The sequence below is a fragment of the Nelumbo lutea genome, chromosome 6 (assembly GCF_056320005.1).
Source record: "Nelumbo lutea isolate HS-2025 chromosome 6, American lotus-T2T, whole genome shotgun sequence".
NCBI classification, from domain to species: Eukaryota; Viridiplantae; Streptophyta; class Magnoliopsida; order Proteales; family Nelumbonaceae; genus Nelumbo; species Nelumbo lutea.
In genome coordinates this window covers 44,125,108-44,142,364 of record NC_142689.1, presented here as the reverse complement: position 1 = coordinate 44,142,364, position 17,257 = coordinate 44,125,108, and the positions used below count along the sequence as shown (strand labels likewise).

The window sequence follows — 17,257 nt, the reverse complement described above, 5'->3', positions numbered from 1 at the left end:
CCTAGACTCGATTATGGTACTGCACTAGGTGTCGGATTGGGCAGTCTTTGATGTACCAATTAGTGAGATCCTTAGCAGGGGTCAAAACCTGGGTATGTTGGGACAGTCTGAGAATTCATTTGAGTGGGTGATCATAGTGACGGGATCAACCCCTTTGCCGGACAAAGGTAATGATTGGGGATGTACTCTCAGTGATGGAAACCAAGACTACTGGTAGCCGATTTCAATCGTTGAGATTTGTTTTGTAAAATATATTTTATATATGAGATATAAAAGTATATATACTATGGTTTCTAAAATGTTTGCAAAATGTTTCAAATCCTGGGATCCATATAAGCAGAGAGTGCAACACCGTTCCTTGCAGCCGAGGGAGAGGTCCTCTCTTGTTGGGCAATGTTAGATCATTATGGGCTGAGAGGTTAAGTGTAAGAGCATTGAGGGTAATACCTGATGGGCTAGTCTTGCATCTGCCCATAGTCCCTGGGTGTTACAAGGTGCCTTGGCCCATGGACCACTTAGGGTAAGTGTTGGGCCCATAGAGCCCATTTGATGGGTTTCAGGGGGTGCACTGTTCATAGCAGTGTATTCGACCAGGCCTTATAACAAAGGCTGGGCTGAACCTATGTGGCTGATGTGTAGATCAATGCTTGGGTCCCATGCCATACAAGGAAGCCCAACTGGACAGTAGTTAGGAAGGCTAAGTGAGCGCATAAGCTTAATGGGCCTAAAGCCCATTTCGAACTGGACTGACTTAATAAGTTAAATATGGGCGAATTTTGAGATGGATCAGCAGATAGGATAAGGTCTTAACCCCATCCACTCAGAGAGTCCAGATCTAAATTCAGATCTAGAAACCTCCTAATGAGATTAGGAGAAGGCTGATCTAATCTGCAGATAAGATAAGGGTTTATCCTTATCACCTAAAATGATGTCTAATCCAAATATGATTTGGATCAGCAACTCTTAATTGGATTAGGAGCTGATCTTTTAGGATTACAAAAGAAGGAGGGGGCGGTAGCCTTTAGGAGATACATACTCACATCCTCTTCAGAGCTGAAATCACAGAAGGAAGAATTAAGCAACCCTACAGAATTCTTTCTTGCCGCCTTCTTGTTCTTGCCGCCCACTTTGCCAGTTCGATCTCCAGTTGTGGGAGAAGTCAAGATTCAATCTTGACATCAATTCTTTGTGAAATGATTGATCGGAAGCTGTGCTCACGTGCCATCCTGCTATTTCTTACAAAGGACAGAGTCCTTAGAGAAGAACACTGCTGATTCTACTCCATCCTACACTGCGCCATCTTTAGTGGGAGCAGTGTTTGGATCCTTCCTTGGGCATGAACACTTTCATTGAGAGATAATACTTCTCTGTATCAGGTATACCTCTCTCCTACTCCTTTTGGTTCAGATCCGGTTCAGTTTATGGTTCAAGATTGATCATTAAAAATATGATTTTCTAAATAGGGAATGCGATTCCCAGTTGAAGGGAGATAAATTTTTTTTGAAAATCGCCCATTTATTTCGCAAGATTTGAGCGTCCATACGATGGGTCTCTCATCCCTTCACTAGCATGCTCCCAAGCTCTCATTGGAGGCACAAGACCCATTAAAACCACCCAAAAATCGAAGAAAATCTTTCACCAAAGAGGAGAGTTTGATTGAGCATTATTTTCTTTGAAAAATCCTTGCCTATCTCTTGTAAAAGCTTTCTTGAAAACCAAGCCCTCTGGTAGGAGAGATCTCAAAGGGAAGAGGAGACCCAAAAGAGCATTATTTCCTAATCTCTATGAATCCCTTTGTCACCTGAAATCCCAAAGCATTCAAAGCTCAAACTTCAAATCTGCCCCTCTGTCTTCAACTGCAAGATTTGAAACCAAAGGCACACCATCCATCCCAGTATCTCATTTAAGCTTCTTTGAACTTGTTTCCACTACTAGAAAACTCCCATCAAGGTTGCACATGAGAGGTAAGTCTCTCATTTTAACATTTAATCTTGAAATAGTAATTTCTGTTTTTCATATATTTCTGGGTTACTTGAAGTTTTGAGACCTTGGAGAACCATTGTTCTCAATTTATTCTAGATTGAGAATAGAGGCAAAGGAGGTGAGGGCCTTAGGGAAATCAATACCTAAGACTCGATAGCATCACCTCAAAATCAGTCTTAGGAGAAGTTGAGAACATGTTTCTCTAGAGTTCAGAAATTCTAACAACCATTTTTGTGTTTTTCTAACAAATAGAGCCAAGACAACACCCGTATTGGGCTGCTATAACAGCTTGGAAAGAGGGGTACCTAACACCTTCCCTCTTCCAATAATTGGGATCCAGAATCTCTTAGTTAGGTGCCTTTCTTAGCAAATAATGAAGTCACTATCAAAGCAAATAAAAGGATTTTCGAATTAGAAAACAAGGGCCCATTTCCTCTGAAAAAAGGGTGGCGACTCCATTACTTTAAGCCGACAATGAGCTTCTAAGAGCTCACACTAATCATACCTGATACGAAGACCACAATGCACAGTTCCTAGATTGGTGGTTCACGCCCAATATCAGTCCCAAAATCGGCTTCCAACTGAAGATGGCAAAATGCATATGTGAAGCCAATTCAGCAACACAATTTCAACCACTACAAGAAATTAGGCCTATAGCTACAACCAAATCCGTAGCTATAAATGCAAAAATCCATAGCTATAGGTTTGTAGCTACGGACTACAGTCAAGAAACAGTAGTTACAGTCGCAGTGGCTATAAGCAATAGCTACGGCTGAACAAATCCGTAGCTAGAACTAACCTATAGCTATAGTTTGTGTCCGTAGCTAAAGCCTAATCTAAATAAGTATATATGCATTTGTAGCTACTATTTTTAAGTCATTCGTAGCTACAAAGTTGGCTTTCTAACTACAGTTTTGTGATGTCCGTAGCTACAAAATTTGGATTTATAGCTATGGACCAAGTTGCCCGTAACAAAAAATGAAAAACGTATAGCTACGACTTAAATAGTCGGTAGCAAAATACATCACTCTATAGATACAGATATTAACTGACCATAGCTAAAAAAACCTATAGCTATGGTTCACGTTGTCAGTGGTAGAAGAACAACAATCCATAGCTACGGATGTGAATGTTTAGCAACGGTTGTCATTGGCTGTAGCTAAAAACATAAACCTATTACAACTAGATCCTAAGTGTTTTTCATTATTTTTTGAAGCCTTCTTTCCTGTATTGAATACAAGCACAACTAATTCATAATATAAGATGAACTTAAATTTAAAATTCCATTAAAAGATTATATAATAAAAAATGAATTATATCTCAAGGTGCTTTAACATCCATGTGTTTGCTACAAATTCAAGGTTCTTGAATACATGAAACTCAATCCCAAAAAAAAAAATGGCGTGTAAAGTTTGGTTAAATGTCTCCATCCACACATGTGAAGTGTCCTCCTTTACCATGTTCAACCTATAAGAAAATAATAGAAAATAAGTTAGAAATCACATTTTTGGAGATAAAATAGAAAATACTCCCCTAATTGTATTGAATCTTTTCTATGTGTAAATAAATACATCTTTACTTATCAAAAACAAATGACCCTTTCTATCTCTCTCCAAAGTACTAAACTGAACAAGTGAATATAACAAGCATACCACTGCAAAATACCAATCATATCCTCACACTATATATACAATATCAAAAGGAGGATGATCAAAGTAATGACTACGACAGTTTTGATAAAAGGCTATATTAACTAATCTATCATTACATCTATTAGCTTTCCTATAACAATGAGCTAGAACTAAAGATGTAGTACATTGGCCTATGAGCTCAAGGTGGCTTTAAACAAAGACTTATCTTTTAGAGAGGGAGAGAGAATGGAAATGGAACTTTTATAGGTAAAGGGTCATTGTGGGTATATATAAATTTGAACATCGACTAAAGTTGGGATCGAAATTCTCTCTTTGTAATATAGGTTCTAGATATATATAGAGTTTGGATTTGGTGACTACAAAACACTAGCACACCCTATGCACAACACAAATGTAACTGCACACAGGGAATATCTTGCCATGAAAGACAGCAATAAGTACAAGGTAATGGTGGTCTATATTGGATTCAGATTGGTTGAATAGGCCCTCCACAAATTATTCGATCTCATATGCTCAAGATGCACATCCAATAAACGGATGACCCGGAGCTAAGATATTATCCATGTTTAAGACCAGCTGATTAAATGAGAATTAATAATGGAATCCTTACCTCAGATTATGGATTTTCTATTCTTTTATTTTAAACACACTTGAATTAGTCAAAGACAAGGGTAGAATGATATTTTGATCAATTTAGAGGTGGTTTGGTACCATTGCTATTTTGTCATGAAATGTTTTTGATTGACGAATATCAAATTGGCAGACAACTGCTACTCTAGCTTATTTATAGTTGAAATATAAACTTGCCTTCCGTATTGTGAAACCTAACCAAGCTTTAATGCTTGTTTACCAACAAAAGTGTTTGTACTTATTTTTCAACAATTTTCAGATTTAATAACTGTAAGTTATAATAAGTAAAGTGAGATAGACTTGAATAGAAGGCTGGAAACTCAGGATTTTGGCTCTTTCATTAAAAGGTTTTGTTGGTGATATCTTCTCTCCTTTTTCCCCCATTCTTTCTTCTCTATTCCCACTTTTTTCATTCCTCTCTCTCCTCATCATCTCTTCTCTCTTTCTCTCTCCTCCTAAGATATTCCCTCCAAAATTCTTTAAATTGAGTCACATTTTGCATATCAGGTTGAATTAACCTGATGATGGAAGAACTGGCACTTGTCTCATGTGTGTGTGTTGTGCTTGAAGAGTGGGGAGTCCACCAACCACTTGGTTTTGCTCTGTCCCTTTGTCGATCAATCATGGAAGCATTTTTTGTCTTTATTGAGAAAGAGTTGGGTTGCACCAAGGGAGGTTGTGGACCTATTCAAGACAGATTTCATTAGTTTTACTACTCAGAGACAAAAGGTCCTTTGGAAGTGTTGAGAGGGGCAATTTTGTGGGGGTTGTGGGCTGAAATAAATGCAAGACTGTTTGAGGAAAACTGCAAGTCTGTTGAAGAGATGTTAGAGTTAACAATAATTAGGGTGACACATTGGACACTAGGGACAAAGGAATTCAAGGGAGTTTCCATGAATGATTTGCTGAGGGGATGGCAACCTTTAGCTGCTTTTCAGGTTAGAAAACAACAAAGAGTGCTGGATTGGAATCCTCCTGAAGCGGGTGTAATTCAGTTCATTTTTGATGGGTGTTGTCTGGGGAACCTAGGGCCATCTGGGTTAGGGGGTTTAGTAAGAGATTGACAAAGCACTGTTATTCTCAATTTTACAGGCCCAGCAGGACAGGGTATCTCTCTGAGGGCAAAGTTGTTAGCACTGATTCAAGGTTTAGAATTGATACAATAGTAGGGGGTGGAAAGATGTTGTAGGTGAAGGGGACTATCAAACTGTGATTCCTCATTCAATTGGGTTCCTAGAGTGCAAATATGGTGGTAGATGGTTTAGCAAGAGCAGGGGTGGGGAAAGAGGTACTAGAATGGGGTTGCCTGGGGCTGGGTTGTACTAGGTAAAGATCCTGGGTTGTTGCTTCAAATTAGTTGAGTTTACACTTTAAACTCCTACCCCATATGATTTATTTTCTTCCTTCAAATTAGTTGAGTTCACACTTTAAACTCCTATTCACATATTTCTCCATCATCAACTTCAAGGCATCCTAGGCCTCCTATTGATGAAGGTTTATCCAACCATGGACAATTGTCGTCAACTTTAAATCCTAACCTTCAAACTTCAACCAAAGTACTTGGCATGGCATGACACTCATATATGGGTTTTCAAGAATCACAACTAGGTTATGTTTGGACTGATGTGCAGGAGCCAAAAAGCAGAATGGATTCCATGATTCTATGAATAATGTAATGATACCAAGTTCCAATTCATTCTTTTATCCATATCGACCAAAAATGCAGCATAAAACCCACTACTTCAAATACTTTGTGCTGCCCTTTTTCCAAGACTGAACAAAAGAACATTAAAGGTATTAGATTGAAGTCCTATTTGTTAACATAAAATCCACTCATTTTATGATTGATTGTTAACATAAGCAGTGACCCACTAAAATATAAGAAATTTCCAAATAAATATAGATATAAAAATTGATACACCACCCTTTACATGAAATTCAAGAAACATATACATATACAAAGCATGTTAAATTAACCACATCTTAGAACTTCTAAATCATAGGGTCAGAATCTTCATTCATTTGAAATCCTATTTGTTAAAAACCCATTGTTTAGACAAATTAACGTCATTCAGTTCAGCCACTTAGTTGTTATCAAATGGCCCCTGAGCCAGTTAAGGGAAAGTGTTAGCTGATTAGAGAACCGCAAGAATGAGCTGCTTAAGGTTGGAGATATAACCTACACATCTCTAATTAGAAATATGAAAGCCATGAACCATAGCAAAGGCAACTATCCAACCAGATGAAATGAGAATAAATAAAAAAAGGAATGCACTTGTTGAAATATATCTGATTACATTTTTATGAAGTTGTATTTATGATATTTGATCCGTTTTGCCCTTTTCTGGTTTTTACCATTGAAGGTGAACCAGGGTAGGAGAACTAGGGTAAGAAATCTTCCTAGTCCTGAACTCACAAGTAATGACCATCTCTCTCATATCTAGTGACGGCAAACAATTTTTTAGTATGACCTGAACATTTGATAGGTTGGAATTTCAAGGTGAGCATCTTCCAAAAAAAAGACAAGAAATCTGGCACTAAACAACATCAGAACTAGAGTAAGAAATAACTAAACAAAAAAAAAAAAAAAGCTAAGGAATCTGCGACTTCACTAGCATCTTCATTCAAATAGGATTTAAAGACAGAAGACAAAGAAAGATAAAAAAATGGTTCTAGAAAAAGGATCACAGGGGTCTCATTATTAGTAACGATGTGGGCAAAAAAATTACAGAGGGTGGCTCTACAGAACCTCATTGCCACCTCTGTCAGTCAACAATCGAATGCAACATTGGAGAGGAGAAATCGAAAATGGGATATATAGACAATAGAATGGAAAAGAGTTGCAGAGTAAATTAGAACTTACCTGAGGTGGGGTTTCGGCCTGGTTCGATCAAGAGAACAGGGAGCCTCGATCCTTTTCAACCGGTGGTGGCTTGTAGGCCTTAATGCAGATGCTGCAACAGGGGCTCTAGTAATCTTCCTCCCAGATTGTTTTCTTTAACAACAGTGGTTACCGATGACTACAACATTGATATTCAACGATTCTACGCAATTGGCGTAGGAGACTCAGACAAGGGGGTTGGCAAATGGCTAGAAAACCCAAAAGCTGAAGGAAATTGATGTAAATTTTGTGGGAATAAGATGAAGCTATGGAAACGGTGAATAATCACCGGAAATCCGATCGAAAATGGGGGATCTTTCCATTGTGAGGCCTCCTTCACGACCAGAGAACAGGGTGTGAGAATAGGCTCGAAACGGTCGCCAGTGAGATGAAGGGAAAGGGGGAAAGAGGGAAAAACAAAATAAGAGAGGAAGGGATTAGAGGAGAGGGAGAAGGGTGGTCGATCAGAGGGGAGCGCACCACCACCCCTGTTTGGTGTGTTGATGGGAAGAAGATGATCTATCCTCCAGGTGATTTCAGCAATTTGATTAGTTGGGGTGAGGAAAAGAGGGGAAAACGGTGAGAATAAAGAAGAGAGAGAGAGAAACGTGGGAAGATAGGAGGGAAGATGAGGGAAGATAGGAAGTTTCAAATAGAGGGCACATAAACCTGGGCCTAGGCCTACAAGGGTCGGGACTAGATGGACCTGATTTCAGGCCTACATATTTTATTTATATTTTATATTTTATATTAAATGGCATAAGATATAAAATATCATATGCAGATTATAAATATCATATTATAATATTTATATATAAAATAGATGACATCATGTTTTTCGAACCATCTTTGATTCGAATAGTTAGACCATTTAACTTAGGAATTGGTCAGGGTGTCGGCTCCATTTTAACCCAAATCTAGATATTTTTCCAAAATCGTTGAATTATTGGCCCGACTAGTCAAATTGTTGCCTTGTTCAACCCAAACAATGGTTTTAGGCCTTTTATTATAATTATTTATTTTATTTTATTGTTACTTTTTAAATTGTCACAATCTGATCTATTCAATTGGATGGTCAAACTATTCAATCGGAGTGGCATAATAATATTATACTATAACATATATCTTTTTATTAATTTTTAATATAAAAAATTAGGATTTGAGGATAAAAATGCACTTTAAACAAAAATAGAAAGGTAAGGTGACTTCAGCACTTTGAAACGTGTAGATAGAAAATGTTACCCAAAATAAAATAAAAAATAATAAAAATCCCCCCAATAATTATTACTTCATTACTATTAATTTATTAAATAAATGCTTAATTTTTAAGTACATAAATATTAATTAATATTTATTTATTATATTTTATAACAAGATTTATTAATAATTTATTTGTGAAATTACTAATAATTTAGTTTAATTGTCATTAGCTAATAATAGCTAATGACTATGTTTCCAATAATCATTAACTAATATTAATTGATTAATTAATTATCAATGACCAATCATATTTAATTTCTTAATAGTTAACTATTAGTTATTATTTTCTATTAATAAATATTTATCTAAAATAATTAAAATAATTTTTATGATTAATTTTTAATTAATTAAGTAATTACATAATAATTAAAATACGTATTTACATTTTAGAAATTATTATCTTATTGTTTATGTCTAACTTAAATATTATTAAATAGTAATCATGAATTATTATTTTTATTCATTAATAATTGTCTAAGAATAATATTTATTCATTATTAATATTTTTTGGTGATTAGTAATTAGTTAATTATTAAAAATAAATTATTATATTGTTTTTAAAAATAATTAAGTTTTCATTTATTATATTGTTTTTTCTAATTTTACTAATTACTTACTAGTTTATATTTTTTATCAATTTATTAATATTTATTTTTGTTAACATTTTAATATATTTCTTATTTCTTAACCATTTTCCATTATATGCTAATCAATTTATTAAATAATTGCAAAGCATTTTCCTCAGGGTAAAATTATTACGTGTCATTTCACAAAATGCCACATTGAAATTTCAAAACAATATTCTCCACGTTTGAATGTTAGAAAAAGCACAAAATCACAACTTTTAGGTTGCATTTAACATTCCTTATTTTAAGGACTTATCTCCTTTTTGTAGTTAAAAATTCATTGTTCGTATGAGCATTTTAATGGCAAAAAGGAGATAAATCCTTAAAATAAGGAATGCCAAATACAGCCTTAATATTATAACCTTTAACCACAGAAAAGTTATAAATAGCCTTTCTCATTCTTCTATAACCTGTAGCTACGGATTTTTGGTTATCCGTAGCTATAGCTATAAATAGCCTTTAACCACGGACAACATATCCGTTGCTATAGGTCAACTTCAATCTTCTACAACATATAACAACAGATATTAAAATCCGTGGCTATAAATAGGTTTTAACCACGGGCATTTCATATTTGTAGCAATTACTTATGCTTTAGCTACAGTTTTTTATGTCCGTAGCTACATTACAGTAGCTATAGACCCATTTTCTTGTAGTGAACAAAACTGGTCTCTAACTTGATTGGATTGAATTGGGTTTGTGGACCTGATATTCCTTGATGTTTTTCTTCCTAAAACAAAGTGGATGACTAATAGAAATCAGCCCTTATCAAATGCTAGGTTGAACTAAGGTTTCTAGGGGACAAGAGAGAGGAGAAGAAAGCAAGAGAGTGGAGAGAATGGTTGGTTTGCCCCTCCCCTCTTAGTCCCCTATATAGAGCACTCTCTTAATGTAATTTGGAGTTGATCCAAATTAAATTTGGATCAGGACTTTATTTTTAATTGATAAGCATTATTTTCTTAAGAAGATAAGTGCTCCATACCTAGATCCATGCTCATTTTCAAACCAAGTCTCAGGACAACTTGAGTTTTCATATGATTACTTAACTAATCATATAGTAATGGGCTTTGGGCTCATTTTCTCAAATGGTTCACTCTCAATGTGTTGCATTGCCACTGTGGACCTAAATATTGTATGGCAAGGGACCCACAAAGGTGTCACAAAAGTCCATGAGGGTTTGGCCCTACCTCTAGAAGAGGTTAAGCCAAATTCACTACTCAAGGTAGTGAACCCCTGACCCAATCAATACCCAAGGATAATGAACTTATGTAAGATGAAGCTCATCAGGTATCAGCCTTGTAATGATCTCTTACACCTAACCTCTCAGCCCATAATCATTAGAACACTGCCCATAGGGAAGAACGTCTTTCCTAACTGCAAATGCAATGCCATACTCTTTGCTTAGATGGATCTTGGGATTAAAACCTTTTGTAAATTTTTTTCATAAAATAGTAATATAACATATAAATATATTTTGCAAATCAGATTTCAAATACAGTTAAAATCCACTGCTAGAAGTTTATGTTTCGATCCTATCATTGTGATCACTCATTCAAATAATTTCCCAAACTGCCCTAACATGCCCAGGTATTTGACCCTTGATGCATCTCAGTGGTTAGCACATAAAAGATAGCTCACTCCAATACCAAGTGTAGTAGCATAATCAAGTCTGGGGTTAAGTGTAACTTTCTAATTTTTGTTAGACAGTTTTGTATGCCCTTAGCTTCAATCCAATTTGATGTACTTTTGATATTTAGTGTAAATAAATAAAGTGCATGTTTGATTCATGTTGTTTGGTATAATTCTATGTAAGACCCTAAAATTGGACAGTTTTCGAGACATGTGTTAGTTCTAAATGTTCACAGCCATTGGATAAGTTTGGGGAGATTTATCCTGCCAAGGTTGAAACTGGTGTGCCGCCAAGTGTTGGGATGGTTTGTCTTGGGCACTAGGGTAAGACCCAAGGCACATGTAGTATGGAATTACTCGAATCCTTGAACCGGACTAGATTTCCAATATTGCCCTGGACCTTGGAGACAGATGGGCAAAACTGGAAAGTTACACCTGACCCCTAGACTCGATTATGATACTTCACTAGGTGTTGGATCGGGCTGTCTTTGATATACCAATCAGTGAGATCCTTAGCAGGGGTCAAAACCTGGGCATGTTGGGGCAGTCTGAGAATTCATCTGAGTGGGTGATCATAGTGACAGGATCACCCCCTTTGTTCGACAAAGGTAATGATCGGGAATGCACTCTCTCTGATGGAAACCAAACTACCGGCAGTTGATTTCAATTGTTATAATTTTGTTTTTGCAAAATTTATATATATGTATATATACGGTTTCAAAATGTTTGCAAATGGTTTTAATTCCCAGGATCCATGCGAGTGGAGAGTGCAGAACTTTTCCTTGCAGCCGAGGGAGAGGTCCTCTCTTATCGGGCAGTGCTTGATCATTAAGGGCTAAGAGGTTAGGTGTAAGACCATTTAGAATAATACCTAATGGACTAATCTTGCACCTGCCCACAGTCCCTGAGTTTTTATAAGATGGCTTGGCCCAGGGACACTTAATGTAAGTGTTGGGTCCATAGGGTCCATGTGATGGGCTTAGGGGTTCACTGAGTTTTTCAGTGAATTGGTCTAGGCCTTGTAATAAAGACTGGGCCAAACCCATGTGGCTGGTGTGTAGATCAATGCTTGGGTCCCACGCCATACAAAGAAGCCCAACTGGGCAGCAGATTGAAAACTAGTTAAGCACTGAACACTTAATGGGCCAAAAGTCCATTTCGAACTGGGCTGATATGATCACCCTTTTATGGGGCGGATCTGAGATTAATGTTAGCAAAAGGATTTGGCCTTTAACCTTATCCACTCTGGGAGACCAAATTCAAATTAGATTTGAATATGGTAACCTCCTGATAAGATCAGGAGTAAGCTAACTTAATTTGCAGATAGGATTAAGATCATTCCCTATCCAGATATTGATTTGGATTGGGATAACTCCTAATTAGGAGGTTTCTTAATCAAGAAGAAAAGAGGAGAAACCCTATGAGAAAATAATCAGATTTCAAACTAGGGTTGGGTGCAAGAAAAACATCTTGCGAATTGGGATTGGATCTCATACACACTCCAGAGAGAAGAGAAGCAATTCAGCCATCTTCACTTCAGGAGTTCTTCTCCAACTGCCGCCATTCTTTCTTTCAGGATTTGATATTTGAAATAGAAAGAGATCAAGAAATTGGTTCTTGACATCAGCTTTGCAGAAAGGACTGAAAAGATTTGGTGCTCAGAGTTTTCAATGGATTCTTGCGAAGGATTCAGTGTGTGGGACGTACTCTACTAGTTCCATTCCTTTCATTGCTGTGTCATCTTCAGCAGGAGCGGTTCTTGGTGTCCTCTTTGGGCGTGAACACCAACTTTGGGAGATATTGGTTCTATGGATCAGGTATAATCCCTTCCTTGTCTTTGGTTCAGATCTGGTTCAATTATGGTTCAAGTAGGATCCTTGAATAGTGTATTTTAAATTTAGGGAATATGATTCCCTGTTGGAAGAAGGTAGGAAAATTTTTGAAATGCGCCCACCCATTCTACAACCCTTTTGGCATCCATACGATGGATCCTACCATTCTTTCAGTGGTATCAGAGCCACAGGTTCGAATCTTGAACCAAAAGAAAATCAGATCTGAACCTGCGCAGATGGACAGAAGATGTTCTACCAAAGATTTTCGCAGATTACTTTCTTTATTTCAAGAATCTGTTTCTTGTTAAGGGTGATTAATCTGAAATTAATTTCTATTAAATCCAAAATTTATTTAGAACCATTCTTTATTTATTTTCATTTAATGGATTGTTCGAACCTAGAGATCGCAGTGCAGATTTGGCACAGATGGTCTGCGTACCCTTTTAATTTTATTCATTCAATTCGGTCTGTAAATAATAATTATTATTATTTTCTAGTCTGAATGTATAGGATTTGATCAAGAATGTAATTAATTAATAGAAATAGGATTTCTGTTTTTTATTATTTTCTTGATCGAAGAAGAAGGAAGAAGGCGGCACTGGAGATTTGTAGATGGAGAGATCGCTTTCTGCGATTTGCAGTTTATGAAACTGCAACCCTAGTGATTAACCTCTGTTTTGCAGGTGGTGCGAACAATCCATGTTTGATTTGTGATTGTTTAAAATCAAAATCATTAATTTTAGATCTTTCATGGATTAATTCTTGAATTGAAAATCAGTTTTAGACATTTTCGGACTAGATTGGACCAAAATTGTTTGGACCGAATCTAGGGATAGAAGGGGACTGTTTTCAGTCCATTTTTCTCACACATGCTGTTCCAAATCTGATGCTCAATTACAGGGATTAATTCAGCCCACCTATAAAGCCCAACTTTAAATGATTAAAACTGCAAAAGCCCACTCTTGTGAGAAAAGTTGTATGGGCCGAACTACTGGCTACAATTCAGCTCATATACCTAGTCGACATTAATTGTCAATGTTATGGATTTTAAATGGGTTGTTCAATGGGCTTTACAGTAGTTAATTGATTGGATCAATTCTTCCTTTACATGTGATGTTTGGATGTTGGATGTGCTGCGACCATGGGCCATAAGCACTTGGCCCATGATGACTCGTTAGTGGCTCTTACACACACTATGGCTAAATGCACATCATTGCCATGGTGTCCCAAAAGGTCCTTGGATGACCCCTCCTAACTTGGTGGGTCCCACAACCCTGAAAAGGGATGCGTACGAAACCCCTAGCCGATTAAGGCTCACCAGAAATCTGACTTTATGAAAGTCAGTGGGAGCCACTTTGGTTTGACCTAAAATTAGAACTAGGGCATAATTTTGTTCCCTCCAGCAAATATGAGTGCATGTGATAGGGAGATCCATATGATGGACTCTCTAAAGGCCTTTCGTCATTAGCACAATGATGGGTCCTTCAGTAATGAGGAAACACAGCATAAAATTGGGCTATCCATTTGCTGTTGGATTTGTTAGAGTGTTTCATAAGATGATAGGGGCGTCATAGAATGATGTGGGTGGGGCTTCACCAGAAAATGGGAACTTTCTCACAGTACCTTAGCGTAACCTGAATATGATGGGTGAGCACTCATTGGACAGAAAGGTTTACCTGAAAACGGCTCTGAACCTTGTCTAACAGAGGCCAAAAGGTAAACTCATTCGATGAGTGGGATATGATCCATCACAGAAAGGTGGTGGGGTTATGCAGCTGAAACAGTTGGCTTCACGCACCCCATGTGATTTCCCACATTTCCAAAGACATTTCGTCTTCTCCGTCATTGAGAAATGAGGGAAATCTCAGAGATGAACAAATGGGAATGGAACATAGATTAAAAACCATATCTATGTAGGTAACATGAATCAAACTAAGGTTGTGGACTAACGTCTTTGCTGTTTTATCAGAAAATGGCAAACGATCAATTCGCAAAGCTTCTAGATGATAACAAGCTTAAGGGCCCAAACTATGCCGACTGGTACAGAAATCTTATGCTGGTCCTAACTTCCGAAAAGTTAGATAAGGTGGTGAAAAATCCTGCCCTGGAGCGTCTGGGTGATAGGGCTTCTGAGGCCCGTAGGAAGGACTACCAAGATTGGGAGGATAAGAACTCCCTATCTCGCTGCTTTGTCATTGCCTTATTGGACAACTCAATACAGAGGCAGTTCGATCAGATTGAACTAGCCAAGGACATATTGGATAGTCTAAAGACAATGTATGAAGAGCATAACTGTTCTACTCGACAGAAGGTCTTGAAACTGTTCATGACCGCGCAGATGTCCAAAGGGTAGAAAGTTCATGACCATTGTCTTCGGATGAGGGGCCACATTACCGAACTTGAAGCCCTTGGATCCGGGCTAGACCTTGGTATGCAAGTGGATGCCATCCTAAATTCTTTGCCCTCTTCCTTCAATGCGTTCATTATGAACTACAATATGAATAAGCTAAATGTCAGCGTCCAGGAACTCAGTAATATGTTGCAGAGGGCCGAGGATCTACTCAAGAAGGATGAGCCTGTGGTTATGCTTGCTGAAGCTAACAAATCGAGCAAGAAAAAGAGAAAGGCAAAGAAACCCTAGAAGAAAGCTGCCAAGCCCAAGAAGCAGAAGAAGAACAAGGCATCTGATGTCTGTCACTTCTGTAAACAGATCGGCCACTGGAAGAGGAACTGTCTTACCTACTTGGAATCTAAGAAAGGTAATGTCGAAAGTGTGTCATAGAAACTAATTTGTTAGTTACTTCTGTGTCCTGGTGTGTTGACTCCGGGGCTTCAACTCATGCGTGTAAATCACTGCAGGGGTTCAAAGTTAGCAGAAGATTGAATGAAGGCGAAGTGACACTATTCTTGGGAACGACTGCAAGTTTTGCAGCTGCGGCAAAAGGAACCGTAGAATGAGTCTTTAGAGAAGGAGTGCTTGTACTTAAAGATTGTCTTTATGTACAAAACTTAAGAAGAAATTTGATTTTTGTTTCTAAACTGTGTGCTGATGGATATACTGTTTATTTTAGTAAGTGATTACTGTTAAACGGAATAACAAATTCATCGCATGCGGGGAACTGGAGAATGGTCTCTATGTTCTACATCATTCTCTGGAAACTAACTTAACCAAAACTACATCGGTCGAAAAACCCAAGAAAAGGACTCGTGATACAATGAATCCCACGTGCCTCTGGCATTACCGATTTGGCCATATCGATGTTGACTGAATCACAAGGCTGGTAAAGGATGATCATTTGGATTTTCTAACCGTAGAAAGTCTTCCTACTTGTGAGCCTTGCCTCCAAGGTAAGATGACTAAGCGGCCATTTTACGGTAAGCCTGAAAGATGTGCAGGCACACTCGACCTAATACATACTATGTATGTGGTCTCCTGAGTGTTAGGACACGGAACCAACACGTGTATTTTATCACCTTTACAGATGATTTTTCACGATATGGTTACGTGTACCTAATGAGACACAAGTTAGAATCATTTAAAAAGTTCAAAGAGTTCAGACAGGAAGTCGAGAAGCAGTTAGGGAGAGAAATTAAGGCCTTTCGATTGGATCGAGGTGGTGAGTATCTCTCTGACGAATTTAGGGACTACTTGAAGGTCAATGGGATAATGTCACAATTAGCTCCTCCTGCTACACCTCAACTCAATGGTGTTTCAGAGAGGAGGAATAGGACCTTGTTGGACATGGTCTGGTCACATCCTTTTGGGGATATGCACTAGAGACTGCTATCTACGTGCTGAATCGGGTTCCAACCAAATCAGTTTCGAAAACTCCATATGAACTATGGACTAGAAGGAAGCCAAGTGTAAGATACTTGAAGATTTGGGATTGTCTTGCACACGTTAAAAGAACAAGTGCGAACAAGTTGGAATCCAAAACCAGTCGTTGCCTATTTATAGGCTACCCAAAAGATTCAGTGGGTTATCTATTGTATGACCCAAGTGAGTAGAAAGCGTTCTGTAGTCGAAACGCCCAATTCTTAGAAACCGAGTATATCCTGGACACCCATCGTCAGGAAATAGTTCTTGATGAGGAGAGCTCAGGAGCAGTGGAAGATGTCCCACAAGTTCCAGGTAGTGACCAACCTAGTAGATTCACTCGGGTATCCAGGCCACCAATCCGATATGGTTATGACCAGGATAGTTACCTGGTGGAAGTCTTGACTAGTGAGGAGGATCTCGTAACTTATGTAGAAGCTATGTTAGACATAGATTCCCAGAAGTGGGTGGAGGCCATGAGAGCTGAAATGGACTCGATGGAGACCAATGGAGTCTGGACTCTAGTAGATCCACCCTCTACGGTAAAAGCAATTGGTTGCAAATGGATCTACAAGAGGAAGAAGGGCCCCGATGGCAGGATTGAGACCTACAAAGCTGGTTTGGTGGCGAAAGGGTACACTCAAAAAGAAGGTATCGATTATGAGGAAACCTTTTCGCCCGTGACCATGCTCAAATCCATTAGGATCTTGCTAGCTGTAGCAGCATACCATGACTACGAGATTTGGCAGATGGATGTCAAAACCGCGTTCCTGAATGGAGATCTTAATGAAGATATCTACGTGTAGTGGCCGCAAGGCTTCATTGCTGCTAGTCAGGAACACATGGTATGTAAACTTAATAGATCCATACATGGACTTAAGCAGGCTTCATTGCTGCTAGTCAGGAACATCCGTTTTGATTCTGCTGTGAAAATGTTTGACTTTGTG

At 38.0% G+C, this 17,257-nt stretch overlaps 1 long non-coding RNA gene across 1 annotated transcript; it reads right to left on the bottom strand.

Moving 5' to 3' along the window:
• Positions 1-3,242: 3,242 nt before the first annotated feature.
• On the bottom strand, positions 3,243-7,764 carry LOC148848796 (uncharacterized). The gene is made up of 2 exons (XR_016101042.1): positions 7,129-7,764; positions 3,243-3,450 (listed from the first exon to the last, which is right to left on the bottom strand). It is a non-coding gene; the product is annotated as an uncharacterized LOC148848796 (long non-coding RNA).
• Positions 7,765-17,257: the final 9,493 nt, after the last annotated feature.